Consider the following 15,444-nt stretch of genomic DNA (forward strand, 5'->3'; position numbering starts at 1 on the left):
TGGGTTGAATATTCGACCAAATAATATATTTGTTTAAATGTCTGTAGATAAAAGAAAAAACTGTGTCTTCAGGTAGATACACAAAATGCTCGATGTCTCACAATTCAAAGCAGTGTATGTGTTCAGTGTAGCAGCTTTGTTGAACCACCAGAGGGCATCAGTACTTTTCTGTGACAGCTCCAACTTGTCAGCTAAACACAGCCCCTGAGATTCACTTAAGCATTCATCATCAGCAAGGATAAAGTTACACCTAAAAACCAAAATCTGGACTTTGGTTTCTCAATCAGTAAGACAATAAATAAATCAAACAGGCAACATGTTTCATTTATCTTAAGCAAGAGTTCTGTGAATGCCCAAAAGAGATTTTAGTCCCACAGGATTAACATATTATACTTCTCTTATATTTAACTAGTCGTACAAATTAGAAAGTGAAGATAAGAACTACTCCCCAAAGACTTAATGTCATAATGTAATTCATTTGAAGTGTATACATAATATAATCACCAGATAATTCATTCAACCTCACCTCAATCAATCAATCGATTTCTTAATAAACACACTTAAACAACACTCTGAGGTGGAAAAAGCTGACTTTTACAACAGAATTTATTTGCTTCTCAAATAAAAAAACTGCCTTCAAAGAACACTGGCAGATTATTTGCAACAGGAGTTCTGGACTTTTCCAGAGGGCCAAGGTCATCCTTAAGAGAAGGACGAAGGTCTAAAGGTCCAGATACAGCAAATTCAAAAGTGTTAAATGTTTTGGTATTAATAGTCTTCTTGCAAAAGTAGAGTTAATTTTACTCTAAGCAGAGTCACATTCTTTTAATGTAACTCTGAGGTGTAAAATGATAGTAGTTAAAATCGAGTGTTAAAAATGAGTGTTTCTCTGTCAAATCTGGAGGTGTTACAATGGAAACATTAACTCTTGACCTCCTAACTCTGAACTCCTACAGGGGCTATGACACCAACAGAGTAAATTCACAGACTCCGCCCCCAGCACGGCTCCAATCGAAGCTGAAGTGAAGCCGTTTCAGAACATTTTGCTCTACATATTTGAGTTGTTTGCCCTGCTTGGTAAGTCATTTTTTCAAAGATTGTTTCAATTATTTCTATTAACTTTTACTTCTGTGGCTCTTTGGAGTTGAGACAAAGCTGTGTGAAAGGCATTAGCCATGTTGCTCGCTGATAGCATAATATTCTGTTTTAGCTAGCTGAAAGGTATTGTTTGCAGGCAAATACCACAGCCTTGAAAAAAAGCTTGCATGTGAATTTTCAGTCAAACTTTTGGTCAAATACACCTAAAACAATGTGTAGAATGTGAAATGTTGGTATAATGGTGCTACTTGAAGCCTGAAAACGATCGCCCATAAAAAAAACAAAAAACGAGCAAACAGCAGTAGCTGACGTCCTGACTGGGTTCTACGTTAGCATAGATCCCTCCAGAGTTTTGTGCACACGGTTTAGGTAAAAATGAAAAAGGTTGAGGTTTTACATTTAGTTCAGTATTACCTGTTGCCTGTGTCTTTGTCTTTTGGGAAAATACTTTACACAAGTAATGGCTCAAAAAGGATTCCTTTTTTTTTTTTACTGTGCTGCAATTGTTTACTGGATTATTTGTGCCGTTAATTAGTGTCAACTAATTTTTATTCAATCTCCGCACAGGATATGCTTGTGAAGATGGAATATGGGGGAGAGCAGAAGTGCGTTGAAGTTCCACAAAGGGATGAATGAAGGACATGCATATTGTATTGAAGAAATAAGTGATGAGATGCTGTTATTTGCATTTACCATGTCAGACCTTTTGATAAACACAATTCTAATGAAAGTGAGAACATGTACACTGTTACATCTTTCAGAAAATGTTTTGAAATTGTGGTGCACAGTTCAGAATAAATGTTTTTCAAAAACATTGCATCTTTTTAGTAAATGTTTATTTCCAAAAGAAATTTCTAGAAGTTCAGAACAGTAAAATTCCCGCTTTTTAGAATGAATTAGAAGATAACTCTTACGTAGTTAAACTAAAATACTCTTTGAGAGTTAATATATAAACTCTTAACACCAAGTGTTAAATTATCAACTCCAGACAGATTTGGTGTTTAACACTAAATCAGAGTTAACGTACCAACTCTCCAAAAAGAGTTAAATTAACACTCTCTGGTGTGGACCCATATAGACACTTTAATAGTGTTGAAATCAAATCCGACAGTGTTAATTTGGACATGCTGGATTTGCTGTGTACAATCTCTGTTTTGTTTTTATTTTTTTGATCATTTATATTCAAAAATGTAATGCCAACCATGATTTTATATTGTCAAGACAGCAAAGACAAGACCAAAAAAACACAGGCTCCATAAATGCTAAAGAGGTAAGTATTTATCAGTTGCAGTAGATAGAAATAGAAAACAAGCTGTAGGAAACCAAAACAGAAGAAAGAAGAAGAGAAATAACAATTTAAGATAAACCAGTGACACACTCCGGGGCTAGTGTGTCTAGTGATAATGGCCGAAACACCCGATGAATCCAAGGTCCACTACTGATGATGTGTCCCAAATTTAAAATGATAATCTAGATCGAAACCCTTAAACCTAGCCAAGGAAGGAAAATGGCAGATTAGCCTGGGTAAAAGACAGAAAGTTGAGGCACACATAGATGTGTGTTTCTGGGCTGCCTTTCCTCATAACAGCCATCCCTCAAGAGTCTCTCCATTACATCCACGCTCTTTGGTTCTGTCCACCAGTGCAAAAGTTTTGGCGCGAGATATGTGAAGACTTATCAAAGTGTCTGAAATGTAACATTCCAACCTCCCCCTTAGTGTGTCTACTGGGCAGCTTAGATAATGTCACTTCAGAAAAGAATATCGCCCATATGATCTTCACTGCCCTATGCATAGCCAAGAAAACAGTCCTCATGAACTGGAAAAATAAAAATAATCTTAATTCTAACCAATATAGAAATTATCTATTAGATTACATTAGTCTTGATACAGCCTCTGCCACCACATCAGATCAATTGCTCTGGGCCCCTTTTATCAGCTCCATCACCTAGTGGGGGTGGGGGGTCATAGTTTGGTCCCGCCTTCACTGTTGTGATTGGTGTGGGGGTAGGGACAGGCTTAGGGCGTCAGGGGGTTCCCCGGAGGCATCTTCCTTGGGGGGCTCAACCCGGGGTAGCGGTCACGTCCGGTTGGGGGCTCTGTTGGCTCTCAGGTGACTGTTTCCTCGCGGCTGCGTGCAGCGGGGCTAGGGGAGGGTCTGTGCTGACGGACGTGGGTTACTGACCTGGCAACCTGGCTGCCCCTGGGTGGGTCCGGGATGGGCGTGAGGTTCTGGGGGCGCTCCGTCTCTGGGCTGGGGCCCGGGCCGGGCCTCGGGGGCTTGGGTCCTGGTTGGTGTGTTGCCGGGGTTGTGGGCGGGTGGGTGCATGGGGGCCCGGCCCTGGAGCAGGGTGCCGCCGGTGCGTCGAACCGCCTGGGGGGCTCTTCATCTGGTGGGGGGGATGGTCACATCTTGCAGGAGCTTTCTTCTCTTCAGGAACTCTCTGCAGGAGGGGGAGATACAGGAGAGGTGGAGGAAGATCTCAGCCTGGGCGTTTACCGTCTTATGTAGTCTGGAAGATGTGTGGATGGTGGGGTGGGTGCAGTTTTCTCTGTGGTGGGGTTGGGTGGACTGTCCAGGGCTCTGTGGAGCCGGAGGGCGCTACTGCACTGGGCCCCGGTCTGATGGGCCTGGGCCCCCCTTCCCTGGCGGGTCGCGGAGGGTGGGAGTGCCTACTGGGGTCAGCGGGGGAGCTGGCCCCAGGGAGGGGTTACCTGCCCCTCCCTTCCTTCCCTCCCCATCTCCAGCTGCCTCCCTCTTCCCGCTCCTCCACAACCACCCACACATGCAGGGCCTTGGAGTAGGGGTATGTCGCCAGGGTGCAGAGGAGGCTACCCCCCCCCCCCCCCCCCCCCCCCGTCCCCTTCTGGCTGCCTCTGCCTCAATTTTATCCCACAACTTAGACATTCACATTATTCACACTCTCATTACACATACATATAGGATCTTGGGGGTGGGCACAATCACGGAGTCCAATTTACCATCAGGGTGTATACCTCACCCCTGACGTCGTTGCCCACCTCTCAATTTTAAATACACTTAGTCATTGAGGGCTAGCAGGAGGGACTATGCGCTTACCTGCTGCTCCATGGCAGGTAGCTCCATGCCCTCCTGGGTTTTAATTGCACCTTAGAACACATATGCATCAACACTACAATGAGCGGGTGGAGGGAGGTTTGGAGTCTTCTCCCACCCCCATTCTCTGCGGCCTGCTGGAGCGGGAGGGCTAGTAGGAGGAGTTGGCCGTCCGACTGCGGTCTGGGGTGTGGGGCCTCCCTGCTGCTGCGGAGTCAGGGTGGTCTGCCTCTCCCCACCGCAGGGAAAAGGGTAACACCACCTGGGTCTGGGTGCAATTCCCCCCTCCAGGGACAAGGGTACCTAGACCCGGTTTGTAGAGTACGCTTGGGGAGTGTGATTGTGTGTACAGCGTCTCTTTATGTCTGTCTCCACGTTGGTTGAGTGTGGAGTGAGTGCATATGAGAGCATGAGGGTGGGAATGGATGTTTGTGTCTGTGTGTGCCTGTATGTCTGTGTCTATATGTCAGGTTGGGTATCAGACGCCACCTCTCTGGGGACACCTCAGGCCCTCCAAGGTTTGGAGGCCTATCTCCACCCACCACCACTTCCCCTGCTGGTGGCGGACTCCCTCAGGTGTCGGTGTGTTGGTGGTTCTTTGTGTCTGGGGGTGGGCGTCCGGGTACACACCGGCTCACTCCTTGGCGGCCGCTTGTCGGGGCCTGGGGCCTGGGGCTCGCTCGGGCCCCTTTGGAGGTGGGGTGCCCCCGGCCTCTCGGCCTGGGGCTCGGTCACTCAGGCGCAGCTGGGGGCCGGCGGAGCTCACGGGCGCGTCACTGCAACTCCCCCTGACTTCTGCTCCGCGGCTGCTGGGCGAGCCCTCATCTGGGACTCTCCTCAGCTCTTACTGGAACAGTGGCGCGGCTGCCCCTCTGTTGGTCTTCCATGGTCTCTTGTGTTCTGGGGGCCTCTGGATGTCTGGAGTTTTGATCTCCTCCATACCCGCTTCACACCCTGGAGGACGGGGCTGTGGCCCCCCCACACTCCCTAGCAGATCATTACATGGAGAAACCTTTGGAATGCAAGCATGCTGATCCACACAGGTATGCACACATGGGTATTCACAGACGCGGACTAAAGCTTTCTTGGCTGCTACCTCAAAGCACACTGTGCGCTGTCTATCTTGCGTGCTGCACAATATCGTTTATTATTTAGTAAATATTGATATCTATGACTAGCTAGTTTATTGTGATGGTGCTTTGTTTTCTCTATTATTATGTTGCTCTTTGTTGTTTGCTGTCTCCTCTGTTTGTTTTTTTTGCTTGTTTTTTTTTTCTCCATACAGGTGACCCAGGAGTTCTTTTTCTTTTTCTCTCTCTTCCCCCCCCTTCTCACCGTCTCTTCTCCCCTTTGGTTTTCTTTCTTTCTCTCCCCCTCTTTCTCTCATTCATTCCCCCTGTCCTATTTATTTAAAAAAAAAAAAAAATGACAAAGGATGAACTGAAGCTCTGCCATCACGTAATGTCGCATACTGCTGTTTCTGATGTCATTTAAAAAAAAAAAAAAAAAGAGTCTCTCCATTTAAAGCAATGCATTATCAGGGACTGTAACATCTTGTAACTGAATTTTTTAAGTAGATTTGAGAATCATTGGCGTAACAGTGAAATGAGATTCTGATTCTGAAAATAGAACCTATATGGGAGCATGTAAAGGGAAAAAATACTGGACCAAGGATATATCCTTTAGGCACCCTGCATTAAAGGGGGTTGGATGTGGATGAAGAGCCACCAAACCTGACAGAAAAACTGTCAAGATTGGTGCTGGTTAAATAAGATTTAAACCATTCAAGCGCAGTTCCTTTAATACCCACAGGGTTCTCCGGTCTAGACACTAGAATACCATGCTCTGCTGTATCAAATTCAGCATTCAGGTCTAAAAGAACTAAAATAACAGAGTTCCAGAGTCAGCAATTAATACAAGATGATTAAAAACTTTTAAAAGCACAGTTTCAGTGCTATGTAGTGCTTTGAAACCAGACTAAAGTGTTTCAGAGATGGGGGGGAAAAGGCTAAGAAATTCAGTTCAACTGACAAATTGTTACTTGAATTATAAAGACAAACATACATTTAAAAGAAAATGATAAAGACACCCACTTATGTGACTCAGAGGTCACTAAAATCAATATTGAATCGGTGTGCAACTTTGCCAAAACAATGTCGGACTCTGTAGTTTTCTCTGGTCCCCTCCCCAATCAGACCGGGAGTGACATGTTTAGCTGCATGTTCTCCTTAAATTGCTGGCTGTCTGAGTGGTGTCCCAGAAACGATGTGGGCTTCATAGATAATTGGCAAAGCTTCTGGAGGAAATCTGGTCTTGTTAGGAGAGACGGCATCCATCCCACTTTGGATGGAGCAGCTCTCATTTCTAGAAATATGGACAAGTTTATTAAACCCCCCAAAATATGACTATCCAGAGTTGGGACCAGGAAGCAGAGTTGCAGTCTTACACGCCTCTCTGCAGCTTCTCTCCTCCTGCTACCCCCCCAAAAACCCATCTCCATAGAAACTGTGTCAGCTCCCAAACAGACAAAAAACAAACTAAAAACCAGCAACAAACAACTTAAACATAAACAATCACAAAGAAAGAACAATACAGTATCCACATCTGAACCAAAGAGTAAAACAGTGAAATGTGGATTATTAAATATTAGGTCCCTCTCCTCCAAGTCTCTGTTAGTACATGACTTAATAATTGATCAACAAATTGATTTACTCTGCCTTACAGAAACCTGGTTGCAGCAGGATGATTATGTTAGTTTAAATGAATCAACACCCCCGAGTCATTCTAACTACCAGAAACCTCGAAGCACAGGCCGAGGGGGAGGTGTGGCAGCAATTTTTCACACCAGCCTATTAATCAACCAAAGACCCAGACAGACTTTTAATTCATTTGAAAGCCTGATGCTTATCCATATTCACCCTAGCTGGAAAAAACTTTTATTTGTTATCATCTAACATCCACCTGGGCCTTATACAGAGTTTCTACCACTTTATTAACAGTCTAAATATCTTGGTTCTTTTCAATTTTGAGACAAGCCAGTTGAGTCTAATAACCGATTAAATGCAGTGTTGAGGCTGTCATTTTTAGCATCTACATGGATGTTAAACTCACCCACAATAATAGCTTTTTTTTCTTTATCAAACATAAAAGCTTCTTTAAACTAAAATGACGTCATTTTCTCTGATTATTTTGAGGATCTTTTTCTTTTTTCCCCCCCCCCAAGAAACCTAGGATCACTGGACTAAATGACTACAGACCCGTGGCTCTGACATCTGTGGTCATGAAGTCTTTTGAGCGCCTGGTTCTCTCCTATCTCAAGACCCTCACGGCCCCCCTCCTGGACCCCCTGCAGTTTGCATACAGAGCCAACAGGTCTGTAGATGACGCCATCAACATGGCCCTACACTTCATCCTGCAGCATCTGGACTCCCCAGGAACCTACGCCAGGATCCTGTTTGTGGACTTCAGCTCTGCCTTCAATACCATCCTTCCAGACCATCTCCAAGGCAAGCTTTCCCAGATGAATGTGCCTGATCCCATCTGCCGGTGGATCACTGACTTCCTGACGGACAGGAAGCAGCATGTGAGGCTAGGAAAGAATGTCTCGGACTCCCGGACCATCAGCACCGGCTCCCCTCAGGGCTGTGTTCTTTCTCCCCTGCTCTTCTCCCTGTACACCAACTGCTGCACCTCCACCCACCAGTCTGTCAAGCTAATCAAGTTTGCAGATGACACCACCGTTATTGGACTCATCTCGGACGGGGATGAGTCTGCCTACAGGAGGGAGGTTGAACGTCTGGTGTCCTGGTGCAGCCACAACAACCTGGTGCTGAATGCCCAGAAGACAGTGGAGATTATTGTGGACTTCAGGAAGCACACAGCTCCACTCCCCCCCATCATCCTGACTGACACCCCCATCACCTCTGTGGACTCATTCCGCTTCCTGGGTACCACCATCACCCAGGACCTGAAGTGGGAGCCCACCATCACCTCCGTCATTAAGAAAGCCCAGCAGAGGATGTACTTCCTGAGGCAGCTGAAGAAATTCAACCTGCCAACACGGACGATGATGCAATTCTACACTGCAATCATCGAGTCCATCCTCACCTCCTCCATCACCGTGTGGTACGCTGGAGCCACTATCAGGGACAAACAGAGACTGCAGCGTGTTGTGCGCTCTGCTGAGAAGGTGATTGGCTGCAGACTCCCATCTTTGCAGGACCTGTACACCTCCAGGACACTGGGGCGTGCAGCTCGGATCTCAGCTGACCCTTCTCACCCTGGACACAGTCTGTTTGACCTGCTCCCCTCAGGCAGGAGGCTCCGGTCCATTCGCACCAGAACCTCTCGCCATAAGAACAGTTTCTTCCCCTCTGCTGTTGGACTCATGAACAATAACCACATGACTGTCCCCACCACTAACACATGACCCTACGCTGTGTTCACTGCATCATTCCATGTTTGCACTGATCACCACCTGCACTCATGTATATATCATGTATATATCTATCTAGTTAGCACTTTAATTATTATTCTTATTTTTATTTTCATGTCTATTTAAGCTTAATTTATAACAGTATTTATAACAGTATGTTTGCACTGAAGCACCGCAGCAATTTCCTAATGTTGTAAACCCGCTCAACATTTGGCAATAAAACCCTTTCTGATTCTGATTTTTTTTGTTTTTGCATCAAGAGAGCAGACTGTGTGAAGTGAACCTGCTCCCTGGCGGGTTCTCTTTCTGACTCCTCCTCTTCCTGCTCAGCCTACAGCAGCTGTCTGATTCGGTGGCTGTGTCCCCATCCAGCGACCGCAGGCTTCGGAGGACGCGCAGTTCGCGTACTACGTGCGGCGGTATTATATGTATTGTCAGATTATTATGATATATATATATTACAGGATATATTACAGCAGTGAGTTTGAACTCTGTGTCAAAGATTCAAGTTGCAGTTATTTATATTTCCCATCACCTTAAATCATCACTCAAAGACAAGTATCTGTGACAGTGTATATGTAGGTGTATTATATATAAGAGACAAATATTGTTCTTTTAATATGTTGGCATTATTACATTTGGCTCAATGCTTATATATGTGTGGAAAAAGCAAATGTACGAGCTGTGATAACTGTGTCTGATAAAATGAAGAGTAGACTGATATATGAAATATTCCTTTATTGGGTGAGAAAATCAGACCATGTCATAACTGCTGTAAGTCACACAGAATAGACATCAGAGCCTTAAACAGGCTGACGTCTGCTAAATGGGTCAAACTGGGCAGAAAGTCTACAAACACATAACATCCTTATAGAATATGATGTAACACTATAGATCAACTTAGCTCTGAATATATAAAGCATATAAACAATTACAGCAACATGATGCAACAAACACAGCAGCTACTGATCCAAAATCCTCAAAGCTTCATAGAACTGAAACAAACATTTATTTTAGCTCCATTCTGCTGCTGATACATACTTGATGGGGTGACCGTGGCTCAGGGGGTTGGGAATCGCATCTGTAACCGGAAGGTCGCCGGTTCCATCCCTGGGCTCTCTGTCCTGGTCGTTGTGTCCTTGGGCAAGACACTTTACCCTACTTGCCTACTGGTGTTGGCCAGAGGGGCCGATGGTGCGATATAGCAGCCTCGCTTCTGTCAGTCTGCCCCAGGGCAGCTGTGGTTACAACTGTAGCTGCCTCCACCAGTGTGTGAATGTGAGAGTGAATGAATAGTAGCATTGTAAAGCGCTTTGGGTGCCTTGAAAAGCGCTATATAAATCCAATCCATTATTACTTTATGTTTCTGAACATTAAACTTGTTGCTGCCTTTCACAGTGTGTAACTTGAAGGCCCTGAGTACTTTCTACCACACTGAAAACACTGGAATGATAAAATTATTTGAACATTACCTAATAAGACTGATTCAGGACAGACAGACAGGTGACAGTCTCAGGTGTACACACTGCTACAAACAGGAGGATTTAGTGTTTGTGTTATTACGAGTGTAAACAAGAAGAGTTCCAGATGGTACAGTGGACACATGTGTGACTGCTGTGATTAAAGCATCTTTCTTTCAGCTTAACGAGTGAACCGTCAGCTCGTTCAAACACACGTTAAAGTCCGTTTGGCTCGACACCACCGAACAGAGGCAGCAATATAACACAGCTAACAGTCATGTTTTAATGTTCTTCATTATTAAATATTCACACATAAATAAGTGACATAATGTTCAGTACTTACTTTTGAAAGTAAATCTGTCGTCAGTTAAAGACAGAGGCAGTGTGGATTTATTCTAAGCTCAGAATAAAATCTCGAGGCTCCATCTTTCTGTGTGACTCTGGACTAATGCAGCTTCAGACCCACAGTGGGCCTGAACTGGGAGGCTAAACTGGAGCTAACTGATTAAAAACAGCATCCTGCACACACGTGAATTTAGTTACTACTTACACAATTAAATCAGACTAAAGCTAACTTGTATTTTTATGATTATTATCTTTTAATTCCCCTCTGCAATGTAATTAATTTAACGATAAGCTTGTTATTTTTATTTGCTACAAGTGAGAATTTGAATTTTCAAAGGGGGGGACTGCAGTGAAAATAAAACGTGGCATTTTAAGTTCATGTGCATTCATCAGTGTTTTAACAGAGGGGGTTAAGTTCTGTACTTGTACCTCTGCATGCTGCATGTTGCATGAAACAGAAACTCGCGGTTAAGATGCCTGAGACGAGCTCTTGCAGTTCACCAAGGTGATAAATATCAGCCTCTTGTACAGGAACAGTTGTGTAAAGCCCCTCCTCCTCAGCCTTTTTGGATTCACCGCCTGTTTGCAGTTTGCCTTCTTGCTGTGCAGACTCCGATCTCCGTTTGAAGATATGATTAAAACTCAGAAAGACTCCTGCTCCCTTTTGGAGTCAGACTCAAGTGGTCACTAGGGGAGTTTCATTTGTGAGTCATAAAAGACTCAATGAAAACATGGCTTCCAGATTAATTTAACCGAAACTGTGAGCAGAGCCTGCTCTGAACTAGGTCAAGTGTTCAGTATAGGTTACCATGGTGATCTGATAATTTAAAAGACATCCATCTTGTGAGACTGACAACTCTGACTTTAATCTGTGTTAACCCATTAACTCAGCTTCATGGTACAGCCCTCAGGGCAGCAGCTTCAACTGTTTAACCACGGTGCACATACAGGGCTCGTCCCAGAGAGGAAGGCAGGCTAGTTCAGGTTCAGCTGTAAAAACTAGAATGAAAAACAGGACCAAAATCAGAGGAAGATTATTCTCTCCATTATTCTTTATGGTTATTTATGAACTTTTCCTGTCATCATGTTGTCTTGATAAGCTGCTTGTCTCAGTCCTCATGTGTGCGCTGAGGGGGCGCAGAGATGTTTAGACAGGAAATGTAAGGCACACTTTACAAAGGTTACAGGCGGTGAAATACAGCTGTGATGTTTTGCATCTGTAGGAGTGCAGTGCAGTACTCATGAAAGAGGAAGTACTGCACGCTTGTGAAGCAGAGCATAAAAAGAATGAAGAGAAGTGAGGAAAAAGTGAAGAAACTGACGTGTTGAAAACACATGAGGTATACTGGCATAAAAACAAAGGTGCTGGTGCAATCCAACTGCCCGTTTAATGCCGTCTAAGGACAGGACAGACATTTTAAAGATGACCAGAACTGAGTGGTGATGGATACAATGAAGACCCACACCCTGCTGTACAGGAACATCCACACTGCATGGAAAATAAATAATATTCCACACCCTGAGGCCTGCAAACACACTGAATGCCGAGTCCTTCTCCAAGTGTGGAAACATAGTTACACATATCACAAACACGTGGCTGCAAACCATGGTGTTTCATTGCTTTAAGAACATGCTGTGTGAAAATTGGACTCATACCCATAAAACCTCACCCTGTGGTTACAAAGCAAGTGGCACCTCAGGAAGTGACAGCTACACAGTTCTTTCAGTTTTACACACAGACCTGTAGAGCACATTTGTGAAGAAGAAAAAACTGGCTGGGTCACAAACAGGGCGTGTTAAACCGTCCTGAACATGCTGATCTGGCACACAGCAAAGACCACATGTCAGCAGGAAGAGATCACAATCTGCACAGTTAGCCAGGGTTAGTACCGAGACACTGTTTCAAATGACTTCCCAACATTTTGTGAGTATGGAGTAATCTGTGCTTAACACATAACAGAGAAAGAGAAGGAAGTAGGTAACACAATCACTGATTCACAAACATCCAAACAAAGGCTTCAGGCATCTGTTTTGCTTCTTGACGCACCTCTGAAAAGCAAAATGAGCGGCCTAGTCCAGACCTGAATCTGTCTGAGATGTTGTGGCATGATTAAAAAGGCGGTTCATGCTGGAAAATCCTCCAACGTGGCTGAATTACAACAATTTGGCAAAGATGAGTGGGCCAGAAATCCTCCACAGTCCTGTAAAAGACTCCAGGTAGCCAGTTAATGCAAATGCTTGAATGCAGTTGTTGCTGCTAAGAGAGGCCCAACCAGTTATTGTGTTTAGGAGGCAATCACTTTTTCACACAGGGTCATGTAGGTTTGGTTTATTTTCCCCTCAATAAAAAACATCTTCATTTAGAAGCTGCATTTTGTGTTTACTTGTGTTATCTTCGTCTAATATTTAAATTTGTTTGATGATCTGAAACATGTAGGTGTGACAAACATACAAAAAAACAGGAAATCAGCAAGGATGCAAATACTTTTTCACACCAGTGTAATTCCTGTTTTTAAATCAGATATCGGTCTTTGCATGTGAAATGTTTTTCATATTGTGAAACGTGCTGCAAAACAAACTAGGCTGTTATCTAAAGGCTGCATTAAAATACTCAGCAGTTTAGGTTTGCAGTACTGTGATGGATTTAAAATAAAGAGCAGTGTGTGATTGGTGCACAGTGGTTATCGTGTTCACAGTCACAGTTAGGGTTCATCAAGTGTAGCGTGATGAGTTTGGGGTGGGGGGCGGTAGCTCAACAGGTAAAGCAGGTCACCAAACAATGACTTCCAAGTCTCTGTTAGTACATGACTTAATAATTGATCAACAAATCGATTTACTCTGTCTTACAGAAACCTGGTTGCAGCAGGATGATTATGTTAGTTTAAATGAATCAACACCCCCGAGTCATTCTAACTACCAGAAACCTCGAAGCACAGGCCGTGGGGGAGGTGTGGCAGCAATTTTTCACACCAGCCTATTAATCAACCAAAGACCCAGACAGACTTTTAATTCATTTGAAAGCCTCTTACTCGTCCGTGTCCAGGCTAGCTGTAAAACTCAAAAAACGTTTTTTTTGTTTTGTTGTTGTGTTGTTGTTGTTGTTGTATGTAAAATCACACTGGATCACTTTCCTACATATGGCACAGTAAATGAACATTTTCAGTATTTCCTGAAAACTGAGGGAAAAAAAATTCCATTCCAAATCACATTTAAATTTACAATAAAGGTTTACACGGCTGTGAGTAATAGATTTCATCACAGTAGACGTCGTTCTAAAAGTGCTGTAACTAAGTTTATAATTCCTATAGGATATAATTCCTTCGTTGATATTCAATGCCATGCGCCAGCACAGTGCAGGGAAGCTACCTGAACTCTGCCTCCACAGAGGTCGATTATCTTGTTAATAGTTCAACATCTACACTGCACATGGCTCTGGACACTTTAGCTCCTCTGAAGAATAAAAGTCTCAAATCAGAAGTATTTGACTCCCTGGTATAACCCTCAAGGACACACCTTGAATCAGAAAAACTACAAGCTGGAGCAGAAATGATGTCTCAGTAATTCAAAAGATCTTTATGTAGCCTGGATAAAAAGTTTGTGTATCGATAGGAAAGCCCTCTGTAACCATCTCGTAACACGTAACATATATACAGATACTTTCAATACTACTGATATTTTTTAGACTCTTTTTCTCCATCTATTTTCTTCTACTTGTCCAGGGCCATGTCACAGGAGCATAAGCCCAAGAAGAGGCGTCCAGACATCCCTCTCCTTAGGCACCTCCTTCAGCTTATCCTTGGGAACACAAGGACATTTCCAGGCCAGCCAAGAGACATAATCTCTCAAGTGTGTCCCGGGTCTGCCCTGGGGCCTCCTTCCAGTGGGACATGCCTAGAACATCTCACACAGGAGACACCAGGAGGCATCCTTATCAGATGCCCGAACCACATCAACTGGCTCCTTTCAATAGCGAAGAGTATCTCACCCGGTTTCTCTAAGGGAGAGACCAGCCACTCACTGGAGAAAGCTCATTTCCACCCTTTGTATCCACGATGTAATTCTTATACTTTTGGTAACTACCCATACGTGAGGATGAGGATGTAGATCGACCGGTAAATTTTGACCTCCGCTTCAGCATTTAGCTCTCTCTTCACCACGACAGACTGGTATGTCTCGGTCCGTCCAGTCCAAAAATAACTTCAATTTTTATTTCAATTTTATTTATACAGCTCCAAATCACAACAACAGCTGCCACAATACAAAGAAAAAAGAGAAGACCCCAACAATCATATGACCCCCTATGAACAAGCACTTTGGCAACAGTGGAAAGGAAAAACTCCCTTTTAACAGGAAGAAACCTCCTGCAGAACCAGGCTCAGGGAGGGGCGGGGCCATCTGCTGTGATTGGTTGGGGTGAGAGAAGGAAGACAGGATAAAGACATGCTGTGGAAGAGAGACAGAGGTTAATAACAGATATGAGTCAATGCAGAGAGGTCTGTTAACACATAGTGAGTGAAGAAGAAACACCCAGTGCATCATGGGAATCCCCTGATTCCCCGGCCAATGAAGGGAAGCCAAAACAGGAGAAATCTGCTCTCTCTTTCTAGTCCCTGTCAGGACTCTTGCTGCAGCATTTTGGATTAGCTGAAGGCTTTTCAGGGAGTTTTTAGGACTTCCTGATAATAATGAATTACAGTCGTCCAGCCTGGAAGTAATAAATGCATGAACTAGTTTTTCAGCGTCACTCTGAGACAGGATATTTCTAACTTTAGAGATGTTGCACAAATGGAAGAAAGCAGTCTTACATATTTGTTTAATATGTGCATTGAAGGACATGTCCTGGTCAAACATGACTCAGTTAATCCAAAATACTGCAGCAAGACTACTCACAGGGGCTAGGAAGAAAGAGCAGATTTTGCCTGCATTTGCCTCTCTTCATTGTCTCCCTGTTAAATCCAGAATCAAATTTAAAATCATCCACATCATATATATTATATATATATTATATCTTGAATAACCAGGCCCCATCTTA

At 43.9% G+C, this 15,444-nt stretch overlaps 1 long non-coding RNA gene across 1 annotated transcript; it reads left to right on the top strand.

The window, feature by feature from the left end:
- The first annotated feature begins 778 nt into the window (after positions 1 to 778).
- Positions 779 to 1,911, top strand: LOC146672317 (uncharacterized). The gene is made up of 2 exons (XR_014911624.1): positions 779 to 1,077; positions 1,666 to 1,911. It is a non-coding gene; the product is annotated as an uncharacterized LOC146672317 (long non-coding RNA).
- The last annotated feature ends 13,533 nt before the right edge of the window (positions 1,912 to 15,444 follow it).

This window comes from Rhamphochromis longiceps, linkage group LG4, assembly GCF_057381845.1.
Source record: "Rhamphochromis longiceps isolate RC_006_pf linkage group LG4, R_longiceps_female_GT1.1, whole genome shotgun sequence".
Taxonomy (NCBI): Eukaryota; Metazoa; Chordata; class Actinopteri; order Cichliformes; family Cichlidae; genus Rhamphochromis; species Rhamphochromis longiceps.